This window comes from Triticum aestivum, chromosome 3D, assembly GCF_018294505.1.
Source record: "Triticum aestivum cultivar Chinese Spring chromosome 3D, IWGSC CS RefSeq v2.1, whole genome shotgun sequence".
NCBI classification, from domain to species: domain Eukaryota; kingdom Viridiplantae; phylum Streptophyta; class Magnoliopsida; order Poales; family Poaceae; genus Triticum; species Triticum aestivum.
In genome coordinates this window covers 232,534,013-232,546,773 of record NC_057802.1, presented here as the reverse complement: position 1 = coordinate 232,546,773, position 12,761 = coordinate 232,534,013, and positions in this window count along the sequence as shown.

The following is a 12,761-nucleotide window of genomic DNA, read 5'->3' as shown; positions in this document are numbered from 1 at the left end:
GTGGGTTCGGTACTTGATCGGTCGGATCGTGAAGACGTACGACTACATCAACCGCGTTGTGATAACGCTTCCGCTGTCGGTCTACGAGGGTACGTGGACAACACTCTCCCCTCTCGTTGCTATGCATCACCATGATCTTGCGTGTGGTAGGAATTTTTTTGAAATTACTACGTTCCCCAACAATGTGGCCTACTACCTAAAATATGACAGCTCCAGAAGTGATGAAACTTCGCAGATGACAGATTCAACATATAGTAAAGAAGAACAAGTTGACCTGACCTGACAGATTCAAAATATACTAAGGGAGAACAACTCGACCTGACCAGTCGACCGCAAGAGAAGAGGATCATCTTAAAGAAGAGCAGAAGAGCAAGCAGATTGAAGATATTACAAGTATTTCAATACAATGTCGGTTGGCCACCCATGATGAACCAGAGCGCACAGAGAAATACTATTCTTTCCGGTCTCTCCATATGAGTTTCTCTTAAATCTTGCTCCATTCTCTTCAAGATTCATGGTTCTAGATTCACGCCACTCTCATAATTGTTTTCGATTGTGAGAATCCTTTCCACCCATCTGGAGCATTTCATGAGTTCTTTTCGTTTCTTGATCATCCAAAGGCCATCATGGCATCATTATTCATTCCAGCTTTCAGCTCTCGTTCTCCAAATCATACCGGTGCATCATTCAAATATTCTCTAATCAGTTCATGATCTCTTCGTTCTCATGTATCTAAATTCTGTCAAGTATCTTTATTCGTTTTCTAATTCTTCCCGGTGAATTGCGCCTTTGCTACTTTCATTTCCAATTCTTACGGTGGTTCGTTCAAGAGTTCTCTTCCTTGGTTATCATATAAATTTATTCGTTGTTTCAATCCTACTGGTGATTCGTGGAAGACTTTTCTCAAGTTTGTGCTATATCTATCTTAATCCTTTCTACAAGAATAAGTAGTATGCCAAATCCGTTGCTTGTCATCAATCTAAATTGGTGAAGGATAAGCATAATGTAATTCTTATTCTTGTTTCATCCAAGTGATTAATCCCTTATTCCGGAGATTCATCAAAATTCTTGATCTCTGTTGTTCATTTTTCTTTCCGGAGCTCCAAGTTATTTCAATTATATCATTTCAAACCTTCATCTAATCATTGCAAGGCTTCACCTTGTGTTGTCAACTTCTCTTTCTTTTTATCATCCTTTTATTACCGGAGTTCTTCATGGAGGCTCTACATGGTGGTTCATCAAAGATTCTTTTTATTCTTCAATTGTTCTTCAAGATTTCTCTTGAAGTTAAGATCCGCCAAGCTATACTCTTAAATAAACATGGTGCTCAACAAATGTGTTGTTTTGAGGAGTTCAAGCATTCTTCATCTTGCATTCCGAAGTGCAATTCTTTCTCTCTTATCTTTTGAGGTGGCGTTATGTCATTCTTGATAATTTCCCTTCGCGTTTCATGATTCACAAGTTTTCAAGAGTGACATATTTGAATCCATCATTTTCTATTCGTTCAAGAGATATTTTCAACCAATCAATCATTTTGGTTGGAGTTATATTGGGTTATATTTCACCTACAGCCTTCCCTAAGGAATGTAGCTATTTGTGGTGCTTATCTATGATCCAATTTTCTCCTTCTCATCTCGGTGAAGAAGTTTTTCATCTCTTTGGTGCTTTCAATCAAATCAATGGTTTCCATTAGTGGCCGGCTGTCACCTCATAGTCTTGAGATGTTTTTTTCCATAAGTCCACTACAAGCTTGTTCTTTTCGTTGTTGATTTTCCAACAACTCCGTTATAACCTTCTTGGAAGGGTGCTTTCCAAGCTCATTTGTGGCAGAACTTGTCATTTTCTTCTCCATTCTTTATTCCAAGGATCTATCTTCTATTATTTATTTCTTACGGAGGCATTGTGATGTTGCTCTCTTCACTCATCTTCTCGGTTTGTGAGGATCGTGTTCTTTTCTTACTAATCCATTTAACCGGAGTGTTGTGTCGATCATTCCTCTTTTAACAGGAGTCTCATCTAAGTGCTTTCATTTTTCCAAGTTCAAATTCTATTCTTTCCATTTCCAATCGGAGTGTTGGATCATCTCTTCAATATCTTTTCATCTTATCAAGTTTTCTTCTCTTTTCTACCGGAGTGCTGTCCAAATTCTGTCATTCTTGTTCCTTGTTTCTTTTTTTTTCTACCGGTGTGCGTTCCTATTCCTTTTGATCCGTTAAGCTCTTGTTTCATATTCTTCAACCTACAAAGGTTCTTGTAATGTTCCTTGTTCCTCTTGCCGAACGGAGTGTTTTAAATTTTGTTCACCTCCGTCGTGTCATTTCTTCAAGCTTTGCGACCTCTCAAGGTTCTTTGGTTTCACTCGTTTGTCAAGAAGCAATTACTTTTACCTCTTCCCCTTCTGTTTCTCTCCGGTGTCATCCTAGATCTCGGGACGAGATCCTCTTGTAGTGGTGGAGTGTTGTAACGCCCCGAGACCGACGCTTCAGAAGACTTCCATATTTCGTGATCGCTGTGTGTTTCATTTGTGCTTACTCTTTTATTTTTGCATTGCATCATGTCATCATGCCATCATGTCATTTTATTTTTAAAACTCAACTAAGTAAATTGCATGGATCTTCGATCCATTTAAATCGAGGGAAATGCACATGGTGACTTCTCTTTATAACATATCCTCCCAATATTAGGGAGCTATATTAAATATTTCTTAATTTGGAAATCTCCATAACACACTTGCAAATAATCCCAATGCCTTTGTTATTTTAATTCTCGGTGTCCAATCTTGCCATATATTCTTTCATCATATTCCGGAGCTCCACCAAAAATCCGAACATTTTTGGACCTTCCCAACCCTCACTTCCTATTCAAATCATTTGTATTTAAATCAAATGAGTTTGAATTCAAATCTTTCAATCATGGCCTTTTCTATTTTCTCGGAACAAGCACATTTTTGTGAGTCCGGAGAAATTATTCGCGGGTCCAACATCCTTCCCTAACCCTCTCTTTCTTTTCTTCTCTCTATTTCTTTCCTGCTAGAATGTTTAAAAGAGGTAGAGAGAGATGGAGCTGCTCCAGGCCGGCCCATCCTATTTTTCCCTAAGGCCCATCTGCTAGGCCCAGCCTCCCACACCTGCTCTTAACCCTAGCCTCCCTGCATTGATCCCCATCTCCCCCATCGATCCCTTCCTCCCAACTGTGCGTGCGCCGTCAGAGAGAGACAGGGAGAGAGTAGCGCCGCTCCTCGTCCCCGATCCCCTCTGCCTCCTCCTCACACCACCGCGCTAAACCCCTCTTCTCCTTCCCGAGGCCACCGCCGGCGCCCCGAGCTCTCCGCTCCGCCGTGCCTCCTCCCCTCCACAGGCCCCATCTCATGGCGCCCCTTCACCTTGCGCGAACCGCACAGCCGCCGGCCATGGAGGCCACCGTGCCGGCCCTCAAGCGCGTCGGCCGTGCTCCTCCCCCGCCGCCCACCGCGACTGCCTCCGCCGCCATGGAACGCTATCGCTTCCCCGAGCTCCTCCTCAAGCTCCCTTCTGCGCCCGACCATGCCACCGTCCTCCGCGACGTCGACCTCCTCCTCAACCGCGTCCCTGCCGGTCCTCCTTGCTCCGCGCCAAGTCTGCCTGCCATGCCCCATTTCTCCTCGGCCTCAACCGAGGAGGATGAGCAGCGCTGCTGCCTGCTCGAACCGACCGCACGCGCGCCCCGCGCGTTAACCGCGTCCAGCTCCATGCCCGAGCGAGCACGCTCCTCTTCTCGATGCCCAGAGTCGCCCAAGTCTCCTATGTTGATGTCGCTGGACACCGAGTACCAATCATCGTGTTTCGTTTCGTCTATGTCAAGGCCGAGAGGGCGCCAGGATACCAAGTACCACGACGTCGACGACCTTCAAGTTCAACTACCGGCGACCCCGAACATCTACGGAACATGAACGACTACTTCCTCTTCGACTCGTGAACGACTACTTCCACTACGACCGTCCCGAGAACGTCTACTTCCTCTACATTGCACCGAACCCAAACCGTCCCGTTTGCACGCTTCGAAGGTATAAGTGCCGAGACATTGAACCGTGGACGAATGCATGTGTTGTATGAGATGCATGTTTGGATGTTGTATCCACCCGTGAACGTTAGTTGTCCCGCGTTTGACACCGCCGTTGACCCGTGGGAACCCGGTAACCGGGAGCACCCCACCATCTCTTGCGTGTTCCACACATCCGCACATTTCTCTTTTGCACCGGTATCTCAATAGAGTTACTGGAACCGATATGTTGTCGTGGCATCATTTTTGGATTCGTTGCCATGGCACCCTTTTCTTCCACCACGGTGAAAAATGCTTCATAACATGCTCATGTCAACATTTTCATAAAATTGCATAAAACTTGCATATGTCATCCGCATCATTTTAACAAAATTTAAAATTGTTGTTTGCTTTAAATTGCTAAATATGCATATGGGGATTTTCTAGAATTGTTGTTTGTTGTTCCAGCCTCATTTAAATTTGCCTAGATAGGTAGTTTTCATATGATTCACCTCTTGCCATGTTTAACAACATTTAATTTTGTTGGGTACATAAACGGGAGAGAACTAAATAATTGATGTGGTGTTTTGTCAATCTGCAACTCGTTGCATATTGAGCTCCATTTAACTTGTAGTATTGTTTGTTGCACTTTGACATGCTATGCATATTTAAACCGGACATGCATCATACTTGGTTGTGCATCATGCCATGTGTATGTGATGCTTGTTTACTATGTTGTTTGTTTCTTTCCGGTTTGCTTCTCTCGGTAGCTTCGGTTTCGTTCCGGAGTTGTGAGGATTCGTTCGACTACGTCCGTTTGTCTTCTTCATGGACTCGTTCTTCTTCCTTGCGGGATCTCAGGCAAGATGACCATACCCTCGAAATCACTTCTATCTTTGCTTGCTAGTTGTTCGCTCTATTGCTATGCCGTGCTACCTACCACTTGCTATATCATGCCTCCCATATTGCCATGTCAAGCCTCTAACCCACCTTTCCTAGCAAACCATTGTTTGGCTATGTTACTGCTTTTGCTCAGCCCCTCTTATAGCGTTGTTAGTTGCAGGTGAAGATGAAGTTTGTTCGATTTTGGGACATGTATATTGTTGGGATAGCACAATATCTCTTATTTTATTAATGCATCTATATACTTGGTAAAGGGTGGAAGGCTCGGCCTTATGCCTGGTGTTTTGTTCCACTCTTGCCGCCCTAGTTTCCGTCATACCGGTGTTATGTTCCTTGATTTTCCGTTCCTTACGCGGTTGGGTGATTTATGGGACCCCCTTGACAGTTCGCTTTGAATAAAACTCCTCCAGCAAGGCCCAACCTTGGTTTTAACATTTGCCACCTAAGCCTTTTTCACTTGGGTTCTGCAGACTCAAGGGTCATCCTTATTTTAACCCCCCCGGGCCAGTGCTCCTCTGAGTGTTGGTCCAAACTAGAGCACCGTGCAGGACCATGCCTTGGCAACTTGGGTTACGTCGGTACCTGTACGCTTAGCTTATCCGGTGTGCCCTGAGAACGAGATATGTGCAGCTCCTATCGGGATTTGTCGGCACATTCGGGCGGCTTTGCTGGTCTTGTTTTACCATTGTCGAAATGTCTTGTAAACCGGGATTCCGAGACTGATCGGGTCTTCCCGGGAGAAGGTTTATCCTTCGTTGACCGTGAGAGCTTATAATGGGCTAAGTTGGGACACCCCTGCAGGGTATTATCTTTCAAAAGCCGTGCCCGCGGTTATGTGGCAGACGGGAATTTGTTAATATCCGGTTGTAGAGAACTTGACACTCGACTTAACTAAAATACATCAACTATGTGTGTAGCCGTCATGGATTCTTTTTAGCGGAGTCCGGGAAGAGAACACGGTTTTTGAGTTATGTTTGACGTAAGTAGGAGTTCAGGATCACTTCTTGATCATTACTAGTTGACGACCATTCCGTTGATCCTCTTCTCGCTCTTATTTGCGTATGTTAGCCACCATATATGCTTAGCGCTTGCTGCAGCTCCACCTCATTACCCCATCCTTTCCTATAAGCTTAAATAGTCTTGATCTCGCGGGTGTGAGATTGCTGAGTCATCGTGACTCACAGATTCTACCTAAACAGTTGCAAGTGTCGACGATACCAGTGCAGGTGATGCAACCGAGCTCAAGTGGGAGTTCGATGAAGACCTTGTTCGTTACTATGTTTTGTTTCCAGATGATCAGTAGTGGAGTCCAGTTGGGATGATCGGGGATCTAGCATTTGGGGTTGTCTTCTTTTATTTGGTTTCGTAGTCGGACCTATGTGTGTACTCTGATTGATGTATGATTTATTTATGTATTGTGTGAAGTGGCGATTGTAAGCCAACTCTTTATCCCATTCTTGTTCATTACATGGGATTGTGTGAAGATGACCCTTCTTGCGACAAAACCACAGTGCGGTTATGCCTCTAAATCGTGCCTCGACACGTGGGAGATATAGCCGCATCGTGGGTGTTACAAGTTGGTAATCAGAGCCATCCCCGACTTAGGAGCCCCCTGCTTGATCAAATCATTGACGTTGTTGAGTCTAGAACAAAATGTTTTGATTCTTAGGATTATATATATCGGAGAGTAGGATTCTTTTTACTCCTCAGTCCCTTCGTCGCTCTGGTGAGGACTCCGGACGTAGAAGTTTTGACTTTTCTCTCCTCAAATTTCACTAAAAAAAATTTAGGATCACGTGGGTATCTTGGAGCCGTTCCGATGGTTTTGTGACGAGAACATTGTTCTTGGTGCCTCCTAACATTTAGGGGTTGTGGCAGTGTCCCGGGGAGTTGAGCTCCGAGGTGTTGTCGTCACAATTTTATCGTTGCAGTTCTGGAATACCTGAGTTTCGCCGACATCGAAAATCTCTTTTATGCAGTTGTTGGTGAGATCACCTCGACGCCACCCAGTACTGGGGCAGGAGTTCGGGAGTATTGCCATAACTCGTATAACGGATGCTTTTCGAAGGTTGAGGTAAATGATTTCCGAAGGTTTCTTGGTTATGTGTTGAAGGATGGATACAGCTGGATCTAGGTATTGTTAGTTTGGGTGATATATTTTGTGTCCCCTGTATCCCCAACACCTGATTGCATAACCAGAAAGTTTCGGGAATTTATAAGTGGGAATTCAAGTAGCTCCTAGGATATCTTTCCGACAGATGCATGATATGAGATTGGGGTTCGATGTCTAGTGGTCCGCCTTTCCACGGTTGGTTTTACAGTGGTCTCGTAGTGTCTTAAAGAGTCCTTGGCTATGCCGACTCGGGGACGCTTCGTATGTCATGTGCACTGCCTTGTACATGATGGTGCTGTACAATCGAGCCCGTGTGGGCCCCACCACGAAAACTTCGGACGAAATCTCTATCATATGTTTGTTCTGGCTTATTCTGCAAGCCAATCCTTTGTTTTGTTTTGTGGTATTCGAGTTGCTTCGAAGTCAAGTGTTGATTCCATACCTTCCTAAAGCGGTGTTCTCATATTTCTATGTGGATGCTAATCCTTCTTCATCTTCAAGGTTGTCTTTTCAATTCTTTCCAATCAGCGTGCTTCTCTTCCAGGGGATCCAATCATTCCAACATTCGCAAGATCAATTCTAAGCTTTTCTCAACGGTGTTCGTTTCATCCGACCCAAGTTACCTTTGTTTTCCCACCCTCCCACCCTTTTATTCAAGGATTCAGATTTCTTAATCAAGTATCATTTTATTGATGGGACGCCTCTCCATCCTTTTCAGTTAATGTTCTTATCCGGTGATTCTCAGGAAGATGTTCTTCAAGTTTATCATTCTTCATTCTTTTTCTTCTCCGGTAGACTAAATTCAAGCCTTCAATGTTGGTCACATTCCTTTCCTTGTTTCAAATGCTTTCTCATGCCAGTGTACCTCTTAATCATCCACTTCTCGCCATTCATGTGTTCCGGAGTGTTGAGGATATCTCAGGAGATTCGTGTTTTCATTCAAGATCCGTTCAAGCTATTTCGAGGTTGTTATCTCATTCAAGCCATTTAATTCAACCAGCGCAATTTCTTTTTTTTTTAATTGTTCAATGGTGTTTCTTTTGAGTGGGCCATAACCCACAGGTGTTTTCTCAGGATCTTACCTAACTCTTCTAATTTTCCCGGAGCTATTCCCAAATTCATTTCAAAGTTTGACGTAAGAATGAATTATCATCAGTCATATGTCTTTCTCCAAGATCTTTCAAATTCTTTTCATTGTTGATTCAACCTTTCTATTCTTCATGGTTCCGGAGTGCCTCAATAATTCATGGTGGTGTTTCTCATCATCATTCTCAACATTTGAAGACCGAAGAAGAGTTTCTCTTAAATCTTGCTCCATTCTCTTCAAGATTCATGGTTCTAGTTTCACGCCACTCTCATAATTGTTTTCGATTGTGAGAATTCTTTCCACCCATCTGGAGCATTTCATGAGTTGTTTTCGTTTCTTGATCATCCAAAGGCCATCATGGCATCATTACTCATTCCAGCTTTCAGCTCTCTGTCGGGACCCCGATTCTAAGTCACACCGATCTAGCATGTAACACCTCATATCACTTTGCGGCCTCACGCACGGTATTCCCACGGGTGTCGCCTTACCATGGCCCGGGACCGTTTGCGCCTTTTGGCTCACGTATATGATAGTGTCGCTAGCATCCATATGACAAAGAACCCGGGCCAACATGACTAGTCGTGAACCCAAAGTGGCACTAACTTACGGGAACAGGCATACATGAAACAACATCGAGCATGTCGGTCAGCAGCGTGTGAATCCGGGCTGTAGCAACTGGGCTAACAGGACTCCGGGAACCCGGGCTGTAGCATGCTAGGCAGGACTCCGGATGTCACCGCGTGACATTTCCCCGAATGGACAGACACAGGAACGAAGTGAATCACATGTCGGCCAGTCTAAGTGTTCCGGAGCAGTAGTGCTGGGCTAGCAGAACTCCAGTAAACCGGGCTGTAGCGGACAACCATGGCTCGGTGGAAGCACTAGACTACATTTCCCCATAAGAGAGGCTACCAAGGATAGACAACTAGGTTGTCGGATCCCACACATAGCAATACACGTTACACGTACGCATAACATGCAAGTATGTGCTGTACAACATGGCATCACAACATAACGCAAACTCATATAGATAAAAGGCCCAGAAGAGCCACATAGCATTAAGTACAAACAGGGGTCACATGACCCATCATTCAGAGCATACAAGCAACGGAAGCATTACATGTCTGAGTACAGACAACTACAAAAGAAAAGGCTGAGAAGCCTGACTATCTACAAGCCCCTCCCAAGGGTACAAGATCGTAGCTGAGGTACAAGCTACTCGTCGAAGTCCAAGCGGAACTACTAGTAAGACTGAAGTCTCCGCTGCAAAAACATAAATAAAGCAACATGAGTACAAAGGTACTCAGCAAGACTTACATCAGATCCTATCATACATGCATTTGTATCAAGAAGGTAGTGTGGGGTTTAGTTGCAGCAAGCCAGCTTTGACTCAGTGGCTATCCTGTTCTACGACTACGAGAAACTTCTTTGAGGTAAGAAGGCGCACACGAGTCCACTAATCACCACCTCAATACACCACTATGGATTCATTCCCGTCTCACTACGAGAAGCCATCCATAGCACTCACACTTATCTTGAGCATTTTAGAGTATCCACTTCAAGTTGTCTATGTACCACGTAAGCATCCAAGAAGTCCATAACCGAGGACACGGCTATTCGAATAGATCATGATAACCCTGCAGGGGTGTACTGCTTCACACACGCTCTCGCCACTTACCGCCATGTACACGTCATGTACCTCGGCAACCTTCAAGCGGAAGCCTGGCGAGGGTGTCGGCCACGACCTGACTAACCACACAAGACTCTAGTCCAGGTTTATCGCCTATTCGGGTTCCATCCGCAAGGAGATCCGGCCGGGGTGTCGCTCACGGCCCCAAACGATGTGTGCAGGGTTCCCGAGCCCACCATCCGGGTGCCACTCGGTACACCGGGCCACGTGTGCCTAGTCTGTCCCAAGCCCACCCTGCCGGGTGCCACTCGGTAGAAAAATAGCACTACCTACAAACACCAGAAACTAGTTGCAACTCCTGGACAGAGATCAAGTTGGTTAATAAGTCGAGAGGGGCACTTAAGCATTCCAATGTGTGGTAGTAGCTAGTCATTGGACAACATACACAGAACTCAGTGCTTAAGGACGGTTCCAGTGAGACAACCCACCATGTACTCCTACATGGCCTCTCACCGCTACCTTTACCAAATCGTGTTCACACACTTAACTCTCAGCACCAGAACATATCGTAACACTCCAATTCATTCCCTATGAATCAGACCTGACACAACTCTAAGAAATAGCAAGCAAGGCATGGTAGGAACACAACATGGCTCAAACAACTCCTACACATGCTAGTGGGTTTCAACTATTTACTGTGGCAATGACAGGTCATGCAGAGGAATGGGTTCAACTACCGCAGCATAAAGTAGCAGTTGAATCATTGTTGTCCTAATGCAGTAAAAGAGAGCAGGAGCGGGAGAGTAGGATTGTATCGGAATGGACAAGGGGGTTTGCTTGCCTGGTAGATCAACAGGGTGGCACTGCTCCTCAGACAGGTACTCTAGAACACTCTCCGGAGCAGGACCTATCGAGAAGGAACGGTGTTGACTATCAAAACTCAATCATATGCAACAATATGATGCATGAATATGTGATGTGTTTTGAGCCAATGCATTTAGCATTCAACTTGGAAGAGATCCATTTGAACCAAAGGTTCAAATGCAACTCTAATATAAGTCCCTTTAAATGCCATAAGTGTGTTTTCATATATACAACATGTATAGGTTGGTTTGTCATAAATTAAAAAGGCACAGATGGATAGATTGAATTTTTCTGATCATTTTTCATATATAAATTATTTAAATCTGAGCTACGGTTGAATTTCTATGAATTTTTGAAGTTTATATCATTTTCTGGAATTTCCTGATTTAATTTAAATCCAGAAAATGAGTAACTGCGTCATGCTTGCGTCAGCAAGTCAACAGCGCTAACTGGGGTCAAACCTGACGTGTGGGGTCCACACGTCAGAGTCACAAGTTAAACAGGGGGTTTAACTTATCCTAAATACAGGGTTAGTGGCGCTGGGGCCCACTGGTCAGTGTCAGGGGCTTAGGTTAGGTGGTGATTAGCACTGAGCTAATTACCTGACCAATGGCAGACCAGCGAGGTCGTCGTCGGCGACCTCAGGACGCGGCGGCGTCCGCGTTACAGGCCACGGGGGCGGCGGCTAAGGGCACCGGGGCGTAGCCCGGGCTCTCGCGCATCTTGTGGGGCAGGAAGGAGGAGGAGGGGTGGCCGGAGCTCGCCGGAGCGGAGCTCGCGGCGGCGGCCGGAGCTCGGACTCGAGCGGCTGCGGGGGGGGGGGGCTACAGAGCACGGGGAAGCAGAAGAGAAGGGGGAACCGATGCAGGGGCTCACGGCGGATTCGGGGGCGTCGTCGGAGAGCTCGGCGAAGGGCTGGTGCGGCCGGAGGGTCGCCGTCGATCTCGGGCGGCCGGAGACGAAGACGACGCCGCCGAGGACGAAGTGGAGCTCGCCCGGGTTGCTTGGCTCGGTAAGGAGGGAGAGGGTGTCGCGGCGGAGCTGTGGAGCGTGTCGGGGAGGTGCGGCAGTGGCCGAGGCCACGGTGGCTGTGGACGGCGGCGACGGGCGCGTTCGGCCGCGAGAGAGAGAGCGAAGGGGAAGAGGGAATGGGCACGGGGGAGAGCGAGAGAGGTGCGGGGCGGCGCGTGGCGTCGCGCGGGTGTTCCAGGCGACGAGGGGGAGAAGCAGGAGGTGGCCGGACGCGTGGCCGCGCGCACCGAGCGCGTGCCCCTGTCCTCCTGGCGCGAGGAAGGGGACGACTGGCACGGCCAGCTGGCTGGGCCGGCCTGCTGGGCCGCTGGGCCAGGCCAGGCTGCACAGTGAGGTAAGTGCAGGTGGGTTTTCTTCCTTTCTTTCTATTTTTGTTTTCTGTAATTTTTTTGATATAGTTTTAAACACTAAATCATTTTATTTACTTCTGTCAATTTTTGTAGGAACTAGTTGGATTGCTCCAAAACTCCTCACCAATTAACAGAATTTTTGGACATATATTATATATATAGCAAATATATATCCAAAGCAAATAATTATGCATTAATTCCAAATGGCCAAAATAAATACTTATGAGCTCCTGAAAATATTGGTTTGATTTTTATCTCTGTCCAATATTTTCAGAGAGTAACATGAACATTTTCTTGGACCTTTTTGGAGCAATTTTTATCTGGGTCATTTCCAGAAATGATTTCTGAGGGTTTCACAAATCCCCATTTCAATTTTAAATTGAATTTAAACATGATGCTCACAAGAAGGCTAGCCTAGGTCATACCAGAACTAGGGATGTGACAACTCGCCCCCACTTGAAAGAATCTCGTCCCGAGATTCAGGGGTCGATGGAAAGAAGGTGGGGTACTCCAGTCGAAGACGATCTTCTCGCTCCCAAGTAGCTTCTCTCTCGGAATGATGAGACCACTGAACCTTGAGAAACTTGATGTTCTGACGTCGGGTGACACGCTCTGCTTGATCAAGAATGCGAATAGGGTACTCTCGATATGTGAGGTTATCTTGGAGATCAAGCGTTTCGTGGTCCACTCCGCGGATGGGATCCGAGAAGCAACGCCTGAGTTGAGAGACGTGGAAGACATCATGGACTCGAGAAAGATGTGGGG